At 41.9% G+C, this 15,446-nt stretch overlaps 1 protein-coding gene and 1 pseudogene across 4 annotated transcripts in view; both read left to right on the forward strand.

The window, feature by feature from the left end:
• TMEM108 (transmembrane protein 108) overlaps window positions 1–15,446 on the forward strand; it is a 186,717-nt gene that overhangs the window by 40,336 nt on the left and 130,935 nt on the right. The window lies entirely within an intron of this gene.
• LOC309326177 (zinc finger protein ubi-d4 pseudogene) lies at window positions 7,100–8,106 on the forward strand (annotated as a pseudogene). The gene has a single exon. The product of its transcript is annotated as a zinc finger protein ubi-d4 pseudogene (transcript).

A 15,446-nucleotide genomic window follows, 5' to 3' on the forward strand; every position in this document is an offset into this window, starting at 1 on the left:
TTGGGTGCATGGTGGTAATAACATGCTGACTTCACCGCAGAAAAGCCCCATTCTGTTTGAACTGCCGCATGTGATACTGTGATGAGTTTATGACCAGTCCATATCCATCTGATGGTTTGACAGCATAACATATATGTATTATAAGCTTGTGTCTAGCTGGCAATCGGATAGGGAGCAAGTGGCATAATTTGTTCTATAAGAATGCAGAGTAGCTGTGTCTTCTCAGCCACCAAGTGATCACCAAAATGTGCAGCAAAACATCCCATATATGGATCTGGGTTTTAGGGGGAGAAAGGATTAATTTATATGATGCAAAAGAGGTGGATATTTCCTTGTGTTGTTATTTTTTTATTTATTCTTAGTGGCAGAGAAGTTTCCTAGTTGTCACCCTATGGTTCAGCTTTCCTGAACCAGGGAAATTCTTTTAAAGTTGGTATGATGAGCCATCAAGCAGCTTTTGTTTACTCTATCTCTCTTTCTGAAATTTGTCCCTGTTACTTTTGGCAACAAAAACAAACACACAAATATTTTAATTTTTATTGTTACAGCTTTCATACTTCATGCCCTTTTTTCAAAAGTGTTTTGATATAAGCAAATAAACCCCCCCCCCAAAAAAGGCTTGACAACTACAATGTTGTGACAGCTGAAGTAACATAATGTTGTTGTTTTCTTATTATGGGTCCAGTGCAGAAGAAAACAATCACCATAATCATATTCATTAAACAAAGGGATTTAAGGCATCATGGAAAACATCAACTGAGGTCAATTCTCCTGGCACTTGAATCATTATTATTTTTTCCAAATTGTGGCATACAGAGCTCAAAGTATACTTATTAATATGAAAAATAAAACAACTCCATTCAGGAGAGAAAATGTGTTCTGTTTCACTTGTCCCTTGACCATGGACTTGATATGTAAGCTTCTCTACAGTGGTGATTTCCCAAAGTTTACTGTTCCAGACATTTAAAGTAGGAGTCCTATTTTCTCTTCCTCAGTTGTGTTACCACAGGTCTGGCATCAACTATCATGAATCTAATTGAGTCCTTAAATACTCTACCATCCCGCTTTAAGTAAAACCATGAATGTAATACCAGTTTTCAACAGTTGTTTGCCCATTTACAGTGCTCATTTCCTTGAGTTGCTTATCTCCAAACCTCACTGCCTGTGTAACTGCAGTTAAATATAAACGATCTCCTGACCACAACCCCTCCAACACTAGCATATATGTTAATCTCACTGGGGTATATATAATACCATATGTGGATTGCTTTTAAGCTATTTTCTCTGGTATATGGAGACAGATTGCAGCAATTTCACTTTCTAGCAGTTTCACTCTTTGACTAGGAAATTGAATTTCCTTCCCTGCATCTCTTTCCCAAACTGCCCTAAGGATGGCAATCTTTCCTGTGACATCTTTTGTTAATATCTTTGAAACCAAAGCCCTCAATTCATCTTCCTTGGCCAAAACCGAGGCCTCCAATGGCATGAGATCCTCTGCTTGCTTCCTCCAGAATCTTTTGTTAGAAATAACATAACAGATTGGTTGGGTATTAAGCCAGTTCACTTGCTTGTTGGGCAATTCATCTCCCAGTTATTCTCCTGTGCAGGCGTGCTGCGTTCTGCCCGACATTGGGAGGGGCAATGTGTGTGTGTGAAATCATGCGATGGGATAAGGCCTGATGGGACTGTTGCACTCTCCGAAAGGCCTGATGGGCCCAAGTTGCAGCTGTGGGAGGGCCCAACTGGCTGCAGAATATTGAGGGTGTCCAGCTCCCTCAGTGAAAATTGGGGGGAGGGCTCGGCTCCCATGGCCCTGCAAAAATGGCACACCTGCTGTGAGTCAGCAGGTGTTACTATAGAAGGCCCTGAGTGAGTACAATCTCTTTCCTTCCCTTCCCCTTAATTGTGTTTTAGTATTCACACACTGTAGATGGATGGATGATTTATTGCCATCATTTTGGAAGACCCACAAGGGATTAATTCAGATTCCCATGCTATCCATACCACAATTGTTCACTGAGTGACCATGTTGCTAGCACCTTGTCCACGTACAGCTTGCTTCAGCCTTCATGCTCTTGTTTTGAAGGGTTTCCACTGCTTTCTACCTGACCCTAAATGTCTTTAAACTCTTGCTAGATTAGAAATAAACCGTGCACTGACATAGCAGCAAGCTATTCTTTGCTAAAAAGGCTGTCCCAGAGCTTTGTCAGCATGGCTTTCTTTCTCTGCCTTTTTGGTTGCTGGAGAAATAAAACTACACTGGCTTTCTGCCACCCCTATAAATCAAATTCAGATGAACCCGATCCCTGTATAAGCATTTGGGCAGCACACAGAGCTTGCTGGTGGCACTGACCCAGAATTTCCATTTGTGGCCTTTGGAGCCTTCACTTGAGGGGTGGCACTGCTCTGTTTCGCATGATCATGGTGGCTTGAGTAAGGGCAGCTGTATATACGAACAAACCCAATATGGAAGAAACAGGGCTGTGCACTCCTGAAGTATTCACACTGTGGACAAATTAGGCTGTTGTTTTTTAATGTAGCGCAGATCGTCCTTTTAATCTCTAAAAGAAATTATAATCACAAAATACAGTACAAGACCACTGTGTCAGCCTTTGGATTTGCATGAAAAACCACCCAGCTGGGAATAAGGCTTACCAAAATAAATCATTGTTTGTGCCAGTTGGAATGGACAAACACAGCGGAGGGGAAGCGAGAGAAAAGGAAAGGGCAGGCTAGCACCAGGGGAGCTTGAGGAATTTCACCTATGTGAACTCTTCTACAGAATGACCTGATCTGTACCTCTCCGACTAATGTGTGGATCAGAACCTAGTCATCAATCAGATTTTGCAGTTCACCAAATGTTGGGACGCAGTTTTAATTTATCAAAATAGGCATTTAAATATGCTATTTTGAGAAGGTTTTTTGTTTTTGTTTTTAAAGAATAGAATCATGGGTAAATAGACAGATTTGTTTATCCTGAGCTAGGACAGTCCAACATGCAGCCATCCTTTATGCTCAAGTGCAGAGGTTACTGAGATAAATTGTGCCCCTTCCAAAGCAATTTGAATCATTCCTACACCAGTTCTCAGATGTTTTCAAACTGTCTGATGCAGGTTAAATCAACCAACTTGGCACTGAGTTGCTGTAAATTCTTAACTTCAACAAGCCTGTAAATAAACCATTTCACATCTTTTTCCAGACCCGTTCAGCCATCCTGCATTGCTCTTGAGGGCAATGCTTCAACAGTTAATGCCGCTTATTCACTCACATGTAATAATTATAGTGTCTGCTTCTTAGAGCTGCCAGGAGCTGCACCCCACCGGGGCGGAAAGTAGTGACAGCAGCAAAGAACAATGCACTGTACAGAATCCTAAGCAGGGATTTGCTTGTTTGTGTGTAATGAAACTTCAGTGCCTTTCATCATGCTGGAGTAAGTTATCGTACTAAAAGCTCTTTCTCTGCATTGCAGTCTGGGCAAGTATAGCGCGGGTGTGCTCAAAGGAGACCCAAACAATGGATAATTTAATTTTGCTGTTGTTGTGTTGTGGCTATTGTAATCTCCCTGGCAATTTTCCATAACAAAGGCAAGTACAAAGCTGGCAGATTTAATTATGGCTGCACCGACTGGTAAGAATGGATTAAGGTTTTTGGTACAAGGATGGGGCAACCTGTTCAGGAGATCTTTTATTTTGTGTGCTAGCTCTAGCGTGAAGTGATGTGTAAAGCTGCACATGGATTAAGAGGGCTTGCTGTACAAGGACTTTATAATCATAGGGTTGGAACAAATCTGGGGTTTCATTCCCAATGAAAGTTACTTAAAGCATCAATCCCTGTCTGAACCAAGTATCGTCTAGTTAGCCCTTCCAAATAATCTTGGAGGAGCCTTGCCAAACGTCTTGCTTACATGTGCAGTTTGTGTACAACAGTTCCCTTCCTTTCCCTTGTGCTACTGGACTGTGCAGTTGCCACCATTCTCTTTTCTAGCATGTGCCACATTCACAAGAGCTTCTGTGCAACACATGACTCTCTTTGCACCATCAAGGATCATACATGTTGCTCCCATTTCCCTCCCCATCCCCAGCCCATTACTTATTGATTTTTTGCCTCCTTCTACTTTAGCCCTAATAAGAGGAGAGTGTTGCAATGTACATGAAAGAGTACATTCAAAATGGTTGAAAGAAGCTTTTTATTATCCCCAGTGCTTAAGATAATTAACCAAGTGATTCTCTGAGTAGTTTGTTTCTTAACAGCAGCCTAATAAGAAGCATATTCAATTCCCACTGAATTCACTCAGAGCATAGACGCTACACTACCTTGCCAGAGAGCGTCTTAAGGGAGTGTATAATCATACTTGAACGACCAATATTTTCATAATGGTTTTGTTTATGTGCTAATAAAATTATTGAAGGAAGGAAAGGCCAATACAATGCAATGTATCTGCCAGCCACCAATGCTTAGATATACTGGTGTGTTTTGGAACATACTGATGATTAAAATAGATTTCTGGATGCCAAGAAGATGCAGTGGAATTAAGGAAAACACACAAAGGCTCATGAAGCATTTTTATTTACCAGCAGACACAGCCTATGCTCCCCTCTTAGCAGAAGCACTAGGTATCTTATTTTGCTTATGGCAAGTAATAAAACATTTTGCTGAAATTGCTGAAAGGGAGAAAGGGAAAATAGTGACAACCATCCCAACTGCTGAAAACATCAGACCACAGAAGAAGGAATGGAGTCCTGATTGGCTTCTCTCCCTTGCTAGAAATATCAGAAATCTCTTCTCTACTCTTTACCACATGGCAATAACCTGGCCTTCACATAATCTTCCCCTCACTTTCCATTGTGTGTGGAAAGGTAGTGTTTGAAGAGACAGTTTCAGCCTCTTTGCTTATCTTGTACCAGGCAATTTAACCCCATCTTCTCTCTCCGTTTCTCATTTTTCCAATCTTAAGTTCAGTTTTCCACATTTCCTAATCTGTTTGCATTAAAAACATAGTCCTCATGAAAATTCATCAGCATCTTAGTGCAAATCTATCCTAATAGGCATATTTTAATGCAGTTTTTTAATGCCTAACCTGCATGATTTCCCCTAATACAGTGGTACCTCGGTTTTCGAACGTCTCCATTGGATGAACATTTCAGTTTTTGAACACTGTAAACCTGGAAGTGAATGCTTCGGTTTTTGAACATGCCTTGGAAGTTGTAAACCTGGAAGTGAATGCTTCGGTTTTTGAACATGCCTTGGAAGTTGAACATGAGCTTCCGTATTGAGTTTTCCGTATTGAGTTTTTGGTTTTCGGATGTTTCAGAACTCCAACGGTCTTCCGGAATGAATTACGTTCAACAACCAAAGTACAGCTTTATACTACTTTTTTAAACATTATTTTCACTATTATATTCTCTGGCAGATCTGACTCAGTTAATTTTCAAACTCACTGTGAAGTTTAGGAAGTCTTCTTAAGTTCCACGATGGTCTCAACGACATACCCCTCAGATTCATGCTTATTTTTGTTACCGAGCTTTAGATTTTTCATACCATCAAATGGTAATAAAGTCCTGGGTTAGGGAGAGCTGAGGATTTATGCCTCTGTATCAGGGGTTCCCAATGGTCCATAACCTTCATTCATGTGGTCCTTGGCCTGTCTGTGGATTTGTGGTTGAAGATAGCACATCCATTGCAATGAGTATTCATACTGATTATTATTAACTTCTTTTTTTGCTTGTTTTTAAAGTTGTATGTTACTGTATTGCAATTTGAATTCTCTGGAATTACAGTTGTAGCTAGCGGGGGGGGGGGGATTATTGCTCTATACTGCTTGTTAGAAAGCCCCCTACCCAAACAGACCTATTATTGAACACTTGAGAAACTGATATAGACTAGAAATAGAGTGGCCCACCCAGGCCTAAATTCCGTACATACATATTGGCTGGTCTTGATTTTGAGCCAGCCTGGTCTCAAGGGCTCAGGGCGAATAGCAACCACAAAATAGAAGACATTTCCCCATTCCCAAAAGGTTTACAAACATATGCTCAGATTGTGACAGTCTAATTTAGTGCAATTAGGATTAACACCTGGGCTTGGTTTTTACTTTAGAAAAGATTCTTTTGATGACCCTTCCCTTTGACCTATGGCTGAGGCTCCAGTTATTTATGAATCTTGCTTAGATTTATGTGTTCCCCTGCTGTTTCCTTTGCTCCCAAGAAACATCAAGGAAGACAGATTGTCTGTTCCATCAGAGCTTAGCTCTGGGGCTGCTAAGCTGCTAATAAAATCCTTAGTGTAAACTAAAGCTGCTTCATTGCTGCTGTATTTTTCACTTGACTGCCACATGTGGTTCCAAGGGACCAGTCCATCAAGTACCAAGAGGGGATGGACACACATACACACACACACACACACACACACAGAGAGAGAGAGAGAGAGAGAGAGAGAGAGAGAGAGACTGTTTGCCTTTCTCCAAGCACCTTCATTTGTGTTCTATGTGAATTGCAATGGAAAACAAAATAGGCAAAATCCTTGTTCAGTGATAGCTGAGCTCTCTCTCAATCTTTTTGGTTTTTATTATTGTTTGCTTTGTATGGCAGTTTAGGAAAGACCCTCTGGAATATTGCAGTGTGACAGCTTCAATAAAACGTCTCCCTTAATGGCTTCTGAATTCTGAGACAAGCCCTGCTATATCTGCCAATGACAGAAGGAACACTTACTTCGCATAATCAATTAATCATGGTTTTGCAAGCTGTACGTGAATTTTCTTGTTGGTTTAAAGCATGGCAACTGATGGAGACAGATTAAAATTAGGAAGAAACAGGAATTAGTGGTTCTGTCCATTCATTAGAGGGAGGGTGGGGAACAATCAGTAAAGGCTAGAATCAGATTCAGGAGACTGTGTCTCACAGTCACCAGTCCAGAAAGAGCTACCACAGTCACCATTTTGAAAGCTTAATTATCTACAAAGGCAGTAATATTCATTCATTCATTTGTCCTTGCACTCATGATTTAATAGTTACTTAACATTTATACCTCACTTTTCACCACTTAGGCCTTCAAGGCTGCATACAAATATGCCTGAATATTTGCAGTGTCAGCAAAGGCAAGCTTCCCAATGTAGATCTTCCCTAAAGGAACAGAGTATCTTGCCCTATGCCTGAAGTCTACCCAGCATCTGGTTGTCTTGCCCTTGGCAGCGGGGCAAAGCAAAAGGTGAGGGGAAAATGGCAGTGGTGGCACAGAATGTGGTGAAGCTCCTTGGCGAACAATATTATAAGGACACGATGGAGCAGTGCCACAACTACAGTGCCCAACTGTGCGCTGGGAGAAGTATTTGATCGCCATTTCTGGACTCGCAGACTGGAGTGGCACAGAGTAACTGCTATATCTGGATGGAGAAGCGGCACAGGGGGCCAGGCTTGGCATCTGGCCAGCTCTATTCCTACCCAGCTTGGTGTGGGTGGAAAAAATGTCGCGCTCACCCTCCTGAGGATGCAAGGCTTCCCTTCCATTCCATTAAACCAGACACTGAGCAGACCCTCAAGAAAGAGGTTGTGATCTTTCAGGATGGCCGCAGCCTAGAGGCCCTTTTGAGGACGGACTCTCTTGAAGAGTGCAGTCTGCCCGACCCTCATACTGACGAAGACAGCCTTGGCGAGATTCCTGTTGCCAGTAGCCACACAAGGAAAATGAACATGGAACCTGATGATTTATTAGATGATGAGGACTATGAAGAAGACATGCCAAAATGCCGAGGCAAAGGCAAAGCCAAGGGCAAAGGAGTTGGGAGCGCCCAGAAAAGCTGAATGTTGCCATTTTGGGAGACAACCATATGCCTCTGACATCTATGGGAAGTGTTACAAGAACCGTCCTGGGCTGAGTTACCACTATGTGCACTCCCACCTACTGAGGAAGAGGGGGGAGACAAGTAAGACTTGCAGCCCCCCACACCTGTATCGCAGAAATCTGAGGAGCAGAGATCGAAGAAAGGTCTGGATGGTTTGGCCTTGCCCAACAATTACTGCGACTTTTGCCTTGGAGACTCCAAGATCAAGAAGAAAACGGGGCAACCTGGTTTCATGTTTTGACTGTGGAGGATCAGGGCACCCTTCATGAGTGGCTCCCTGTCTGTGGAATGCTCTCTCCAGGGAAGTTCGCCTGGTGCCTTCATTATACACCTTTAGGCACCTGGTAGCATATGAGTAGCCAATATGTTCCTTTTTAACAGTTACCTAGTGATCTTTGTGGCTGTGTAGGGATTTTAACGTGGAACACCCCTGTCCCTTCCTTGTCCAACTCCATAACTTTTACTGTGGCTTTCAGACAGTACAGTCCTCATGAACAGAAGCAGCAGTATTTGTGTCATTGATTTCTTACAGTATGTGATATATGCTGGTTGTCTTCTGGGACCATTAAGACCCCAATTGGGGCACCGTATTAAATACCAAATGGCTGGCAAGCCATTTGGGGTTAGTTAACTTTAACTGAATATTAATATGCAGAGGTGGCAGACCTTACTATATGTATGAGGGTGTGTAAGTCCTAATTAACTCAGTGGAACACGCTTCTAAGTAAAAAGGGATAGGAATATGCTGACAGTCATTGAATTCCTTTTATTTCTTTTTTTGTGTATCATTGTTTAGTTGGATATGCAAAAGCAGTTCTCTATAATGATGCTCTAAGGTCTGAATAATAATAATAAAACTGTGCCCTTCTCAGTTTTTCCGGTGAGACTATCATGCTCCCTCCTGTAACTGCTTCAAGCTGCATCCTAATTTTTAGTAAAGGGAGCCATCGAGGGAATGTTTGTATTTCTTCAGTGATCCATCTGTCATTTCCAGTCACTGGCTTGGAAAAGAAATCCTTTTAGACTGTTCTGCTGCATTTTCCCCAACACCAGCTTCTAGCAACCTGGCAATCAAACCAGTTCAGATGTGACATGATGACACTATATATGCTCTCCAATTGTGCTACCTCACTGTGCACCTTAGCTGCTGGCATACATGGAATTTGTCCTTTGTACTGCTGTTGTGTGTATCCTCTTCCATCCCATTCCTGATAAAATGTGCTTTTCTTTTCTTTTCTTTTCTTTTCTTTTCTTTTCTTTTCTTTTCTTTTCTTTTCTTTTCTTTTCTTTTCTTTTCTTCTGTTTGCAATGCCTGCTCCTGCAATCCATAACTCCGTGGTAGAGCATCTACAGTGGTGCCTCGCAAGACGAAATTAATCCGTTCCGTGATTCTCTTCGTCTAGCGGTTTTTCGTCTTGCGAAGCAAGCCCATTGACAGCTTAGCGGATTAGCGCTATTAGCGGTCTAGCGGCTTTTAGCGATCAGCTGAGAAGCGGCTTATCAGCGGATCAGCTGTTAAGCGGCTTAGCAGCTTAGGAACAGGGCAAAAAAAGCGGGGGGAAACCCGCAGGAACTCGCAAGATTTTTTCGTCTTGCGAAGCAACCCCATAGAGAAATTCATTTAGCGAAGCGCCTCCAAAACGGAAAACCCTTTCGTCTAGCGGGTTTTCCGTCTTGCGAGGCGTTCGTCTTGCGGGGCACCACTGTATTTTGCAGGCAAAAGATCCCAGGTTCAATCCCCAGAACCTCCAGATAGGTCTGGGTCAAAGACTCCTGCCTGAAACCCCGGAGAGCCACTGCCAGTCAGTGTAGACAACGCTGAAAGAGATTGCCTGATTGTCTTACTCAGTATGTGGCAGCATCCTATTTACACACACACACACACACACACACACACCACTCATAAAATATCAAGGTGGTGTAAAACAGTTTCTACAAATGCAATAAAACATAAGATACATAAAACTATACAAAATGCTTATAAAAATGATTGGCTCATGTTGGGAAGGGGGGAAAAAGTGGAATAGGCCTGTCAGCATAAAAGAAAAAAGTCTTCTAGAGATGTCAGTAGCAAGGATGCCTTCTGAATCTCTGCTGCAAAAGTGTTCCCCAGCATGGGGCTGGTGACACAAAATGTCCCACTTCTAGCTGAAGCCAGTCAGGCTTGTGAAACATGGGGAACAAGCAATGATGCGCCTCCAGATGATCTTCATTATCAGACTGGGATGTAAGGGGTAGTAATACAAGAACCTTAATGTGGTGTGGTAGCATGTGGGTAGCCAATACAGATATTTTAGCAGAGCTGTCCTGTTCTGACAACCACCTGCCTCATCAGCAGTCTATTCTGGTCCAGCTCTTGCACATCCACCCCTGATTAGATCTTATGGGGAAGCAAAGCTGTATGTCAAGTGTGTACTGATGACACTGTGCTCCGGAACTCCTCATGATTGCTCCCAGTTGCTTCATGCAGATGTTAAATAGTAATGGGGACAAAATAGTGTCCTGTATTTCCATGCGCTCTGGCACTTGTCACGGTCCTCCGTGCGCCAGTAGCTGTTGAGTCATGCTGGCCACATGAGCCAGAAAGTTGTAGGTGGACAAACACCGGCTCCCTCGGCCTGAAGTAAGATGAGTGCCACACCTCATAGTTGCCTTTGACTGGACTTAACCATCCAGGGATCCTTTACTCAGCCATGCAGGTAAGAGTTATGCCACCATAATATGGTGCATCCAATACCTATCCCACACATTTGATCTAGGAGTATATAGTCAGTAGCATCAAAAGCCACTGAGATGGTTCCTCTCTTAATAAAGGTCATCTCTCAGGGTAACCAAGGCTGATTCAGTCCCCAAACTAGGCCTGAACTGAGACTGAAGTGGGTCTTATGTTCTGTGTCTAACTGGTGCTATTGGATATAACTGTACTAATCTGAAAAAGCATGGGCTTTTCACTGCTGACATCCAGGATGGAAAAAAAATGGTTTAGGCTCTAATTTGATCCTCAGCTAGCAAAGACATTCTGGTAATGATCAGCTAAAATATGTTCCGGGCTTCACAGACCCTTTGATTAATGGGCATGCTGTCAAAAATAACCCCCATTTTCTACCTTAATGCTGAAAAGTGAAGCAAGTAAAAGGGATGAAACCCTGCCATGAAATGTTTTTAAAACAGAATTTTCCATGCAAAACATGTATTACTTTTTTTTTAGAGTATGCCTTGAGCAAAGAATGGCCTAGTTTTGCTTTTGTGTTTTTTTTAAATCCTTCTGATTTTCCTGCTGCAGCTCTGTACAACAAATGATGCTGTCATGTACCAGGGCAATTTTGGGCAACTGTAACTGCGTTTTAAAAAATGAGAAGATTGTTTTGTTTTCTTTGTAGAAATATGCTTGATCCCCGTTAGATCTTTTAGCCAATCAATACAGAGTTTAATCATTTTAGTCTTGTCACAAGTTACTTCATTTTTAATTAACAGGGGCCAGTGTGAAATGGACTAGGACTGGAGAGACCCATGCCCAACTCCTCACTCATCCACAAATCTCCCTGGGTAACCCTGGGGAAGTCATTGTCTTAGTCTAACCCACCTCACATGGTTGTTTTGAGAGAAAAAAATGGGAGTGGGGGAGAGAACCATGTGTGTAGTGTTAGAATCATAGAATCATAGAGTTGGAAGAGACCACAAGGGCCATCGAGTCCAACCCCCTGCCAAGCAGGAAACGCCATCAGAGCACTCCTGACATATGGTTGTCAAGCCTCTGCTTAAAGGCCTCCAAAGAAGGAGACTCCACCACACTCCTTGGCAGCAAATTCCACTGTCGAACAGCTCTTACTGTCAGGAAGTTCTTCCTAATGTTTAGGTGGAATCTTCTTTCTTGTGTTGAGCTCATTGGACAGAAGGTGAGAGAAATGAAAAAACTAATATATTTTGGGTAGAGGTAGCCTGTACAGGTCAGCCAGCCAGAAGAATTACATGGGTCCATGGGAGTGACGGCATATCAAGGGACAGAATTGCCTGGACTACAGGACACCAGTTTTCCTATTCCTGGCTTTCATCAATTAATTTTGTTTTCCAAGGTCCACTACAATCGCCATGGAGTATTTCTTCTGGCTGGTTGACCTGCATAGGCTACCTCTACTCAAAATACATTACAATGGTTGTTGGAAAGACAGCCTTTGCAGGCTTGAAATTCTGGCTTAAAAGGCAAGGATATCTGGGGATATCTACAGGATGAGATGCAACATAGCACAAGCAGGAGTTCACTCATGCAGTGGGGTTACTCCTCCCTCCCCTCTTCTCTACAGAAGCCTGCACCCCAAAGATTTTTTGCAGAGAGTTGTGGGACTCTTTGGAGCACATTTGGGGGAGTGCAGAGGGGGACTGGAGGAAAGAATAAGATAAACTGAAAATCCTGTAACACGTGTGGATTTCCATTGCACAAACAGGTGGAGTTAACCAGATGTCACCCTCTGTCTCTAAATGTAAAGAAAGCCTCTAAGAATGGACTGTGGGTGCACATGCAAATTAATGACATGATGGCTGCAACCAATGTGAATGAGCCATTGTGGATATCAAACCTTAGCTAGAACTTTCACCTCAAGTTTAACTCTTTCCCATGGAGTCAGTTCACACATTAAGCTCCCAGGGATCACATGTAGGGAACCAGCCCTATGCTGCTATTGTATTTTGTTGCAAATGAAAAGACGTTTAGTTGGAGTTCTAGTAATTCCACTTAGCATTATGAGGTAATGCAACTTAGAAATGGTACAGTTATAAACAGATGATGGGTTTCATTCAGATTTTCTATCTCTTAAAGCGTTTAATTCTGTCTCAGCCTAATACTAAGCAACATCTTGTCTGCTTGCTTGGGAATTTAGTGATGGCTCTTATTTCCCCTGACATGTCAGAGAGCTAGCTTGATGGCTATTGGCTGGCTTTTCTGTTTGCTGGTAGGATTTGTACTGCAGCCTTACCTCCTGAATTAATGGCAGACTGTTCTATTATGATGCCCTGAATAACCATGGTGCCACTTGTCAAGGAGATAACGTTTGATGCTCAGGAGTACAGACTTAGAAGGGAGGAAGATGAACAGCATCATTGTTAATTCTTTAATACGTGAAACTACTTAGCCAGCCACAGTTAGATCAAAGCCGCCCTTGAAAAGATTGTGGTTTCAGGATAGAGGATCCTGGAAGTGGTTTGGATGGCTACATTATAGCTGGTAGCCCTGGGATGAAAAAAAATAGAGTGTGAAATTGTCTCTAGGTTCAAATAGCCTTTGTTTTCAGTTCGGAACGAATTTCCTTGTGTATTTGTGTAACTATCTCTTATACGTACTTTGAGACATCGAAAAGAAGCTGAAGCTTGTTTGTCTGCAATGACTAATTGTCCTATCAGCAAACTTATTGAGAGAGTTGGTAGCAATCACTAATTTGTTTACAGGGCAATCCTAGAAGTAACTGGATTCAATGAGACTTACTTTCAGGTAAGTGTATGTAGACCTGCTGCTACATATACTTACAAACTGTGTATAAGCCACCGCAGTGCCAAGAATAGGCCTCCAGGATGGTTTATAATGTAAGTGAAATAATCAATAAAGGATAATACAAATAGTAGTATCAGCTGCGTATCAGTTCACCAAAAGTTTGGATAAATAGGAAAGTTTTAAATTGGCATCTAAAAGATAACAGTGTAGAAGACTGACAAATCCATATTTGTGCTTCTATACAAGTGTTATATGTATAAGGGTTGTACAAACAATGCAAAATGTGGCAGTATTAAAATGCACCTGTTCAGAAGAATATTCTATTCTCACAATAGTCAGCATTCTGTGCCCACTGAGTCCTCATTTGGATGTTTTGGGGATTTCCTCCAATTAGTTTTTTTTTTTTTTTTTTTAATGAAAGGCTTTTATTTTTTGTACATTTACAAACTTTGGGTTCCCCCAGAACATGCTGACATCTTCCTCTTGTGCATGGATTGTGCTGTTTTGACTAAATAAGGATCAGCCTTTGACTAGATCACTGTTATGGATATGATATTTGCAATGTATTGGGAAAACAGAGGCAGCCTGTTCCATTGAGTCTCTCTTGTGCTGCATCTGAATAAGATGGATTCACACAGCATGCTCACTCACTGTAAGGCCATTTTTCTGTGGCAAAGAGCCATTTGAAACCTGGCTTTTGGATGGGTTTGTCAGGTCTTATTTTACTGATAGTTACTGCAATCCTGGCTTGACGTAGTATGAATTGTCTGGGGAAGGAAATGCAATAAAGGAATATTGCACCAGTACAATTGCTGGTTTAATGTTCTCTTCCTTTATAGATTTGCCTTTGCATGCATATTTGTGTGCCTGTATTTCACATTGTTTTAATGATTTACTTAAACAGCAGTTTTATATTATTGTTGTTTGAATAGAGCAATCTCAGCACCTAAATATTCTTTATAAACATGTGTGACTCACAGCTGTCAGATTAAAGGATTTTGAGGTCTGGGTTTCAAATGTTTACTGCTTTCTGAAATTAGACTGCATGGTTCAGCAAAGTATATTCCCTCTTATATAGCCAGCTATTGTTCCACTGAAAAGTCAAGCCTTTTACAAGGGACTGGGATTTAGTAAAGTGCTGTGGCGGTCAAGTGATAAAAGGTATGTCACATAGAATGTATGGGTAGCACATGGTAGTATCATTCATTCCTCAGCTTATGCTGTGAAAAAACACATTGGTGGAGAAGACTGAATGCTTTTTTTTCTGTTTAGAGAATTCCCCAGTGGCACATTTTACCTGGGTTTTGAGATGGCTCATTAATAACTTTTAGTAAATGAGAAGAGGCAGTTAAGAAAAGATGCCAAGATACCGAATAGGTTTATTTGTTTGAAACTTTGTACACAACGAATGTTAAATGGCTAATATAGAATAATGTTGCTTTCCCATTACTTCGATCAGCTCCTATTGGCATCTGGTAATAAAAGAACAGGGACTGGGAACCTGTGATCCTCCAAATGTTGTTGCACTTTGATTATCATCATTCCTGACCTTTGTCATGCTGGCTGGCATAGGTTCCCCTCCTCCGATTAATTTTTTTTCTCAGTAGTGGCAGCCCAGTTCTGAAGAATGTGTTGTACACTTTCAAGAGACAGGTGAGAACAGTGTTGTTGTGCAGTTGTCCTTCCAAAGTAGCTGTGGTTTTTAATAGGTATTTATTTTTTGAATTACGGCACTTTTATTGTGACCCACCTTTCTTCCTAAGCATGAGTAAAGTGACCATAGGTCTACTTTACAGAAGTGACCCCTCTCATTGAAGGGATCCTCTTGTTTGAATGACTGTTTGGTCCAAGACCAATTAAAACAAAACAAAACTGGAAGAAGCAGGGTCAGCCCAGGATGTTCTGCTGCCTGATGCAGAAGACAAGATGGTGATCCCATTCCCCAGAAAAAGTCAATGTGGGCAACGAAATAGCGTCCTCCACAGAAACTGAGGGAAGCAGGGTAGTTTGGAGAACTAGGTACAAGACAAGCTGCATGGTCCACAAATCTCAGTCCTCAAATAGAGGGGGATGCTAATCCCTTCCCAACACCTGCTGCCTGAGGTGGTTGCCTCACTTTGCCTAATG

This window comes from Podarcis erhardii, assembly GCF_964252035.2.
Source record: "Podarcis erhardii genome assembly, chromosome: 12".
NCBI classification, from domain to species: Eukaryota; Metazoa; Chordata; class Lepidosauria; order Squamata; family Lacertidae; genus Podarcis; species Podarcis erhardii.